Source organism: Aplysia californica, unplaced genomic scaffold (assembly GCF_000002075.1).
Source record: "Aplysia californica isolate F4 #8 unplaced genomic scaffold, AplCal3.0 scaffold00104, whole genome shotgun sequence".
NCBI lineage: Eukaryota > Metazoa > Mollusca > Gastropoda > Aplysiida > Aplysiidae > Aplysia > Aplysia californica.
The window spans coordinates 1,240,147-1,241,841 of NW_004797374.1; positions in this window are offsets into that span (position 1 = coordinate 1,240,147).

A 1,695-nucleotide genomic window follows, 5' to 3' on the forward strand; every position below is an offset into this window, starting at 1 on the left:
GAAGAAGAAGAAGAAGAAGAAGAAGAAGAAGAAGAAGAAGAAGAAGAAGAAGAAGAAGAAGAAGAAGAAGAAGAAGAAGAAGAAGAAAATGATGATGATGATGATGATGATGATGATGATGATGATGATGATGATGATGATGATGATGATGATGAAGAAATAGCATTTGTATCGTGCATACTATGCTTCATTTTTACCCCTCCCCCCCCCCTAAAAAACGTGTCTTATAGCGTCCGAATTTCCAGAGTACAGACGATAGCAACAACAACAACAACAACAACAACAAAAACAACACAGACGAAGACAATGACAAGAGCAAGGAAATTTTTGCGGGTAATGTTAATGGGGTCAAGATCATGTTTAATCGTCTGAAAGCTCACAAAGCAAGTAGACCCGATGGAGTAAAAAGTAAAATTATTAAAACGTGTTCTATTCAGGTATCTCCCATTTATACTGATATTTTCAATATGTCTTTGAAACAACGAATAACACCACTCTCATGGAAATGCTCTGAAACAATTCCTGTCCCAAAGAAACAATCAATACAAAATTTGAACGACCTAAGACCTGTTGCTTTAACATCAGTCCTCATGAAATGTTTAGAAAAACTGGTTTTGAAAGAACTGAGAAAATCAACAGAAGACATACAGGATAACACGCAATTTGCCTATCGTGCCAAGAGGGGCGTGGAGGATGCCATTCTCGTGTTCTTAGATAACATCTACAAACACATAGACACACCAAGAAATTACTGCAGGATACTTTTTGCTGATTTTTCATCCGCATTCAACACAATCCAACAGCACCATAATGGTTCCAAAATTAATTAACATGAACATAAATAAGAACATTATAGCTTGGATCCTTGAGTTCTTAACCAATCGACCTCAATATGTAAAATTAAATGGTGTAAAATCGGACCTAATATTCACGAACACCGGTGCGCCCCAAGGCTGTGTAATCTCCCCTGTCTTGTTTACGCTCTACACCAACGACTGTACTTTTGATAACAAAAACACCAAACTAATAAAATCTGCGGTTGATTCCACTTTACAAGGCCTTACAACAACAAATGAGAATGAATACAGGGACGCTGTGAATCTATTTACAAATTAGTGTGATAACCACTTCCTTATACTAAACGTAAAAAAGACAAAGGAATTAATAATAGACTTTAGAGTAAAAAAAAGACCAATTGCAACCACTATTTATTAAAGATGAAGAGGTGGAGGTGGTAAGCTCTTACAAGTTTCTTTGTGTAACAATCGACCACAAACTTGACTGGCATCCCCACGCTGCTCTCGTGCATAAAAAAGTAAATCAAAGAATGTTTCTTTTAAGGAAATTAAGAAGTTTCCGTGTTGACAATAAGATTGTGTCCCTTTTTTACCATTCTATGATTGAAAGTGTACAATTATTTTGTATTTGCTGCTGGGGTGGGAATTATAAGGTGAAAGATAAAGAAAAATTTGACAGAACCATTAAGAAAGATCTCTGGATATGATTTTATAAGAATAGATGAAATGTATAACACCACACGTATTAAAAAGATAAAAAAAACATTATAAACGACCCATCACACCCCTTTTCCACACAAATTGTAAGATCATGCAGCGGCAGATATGTACCTCCAAAAACAAAGAAAGAAAGATATTAAAGAAGTTTTTTACAATCTAGCATAAGGCTTTTGTCAGA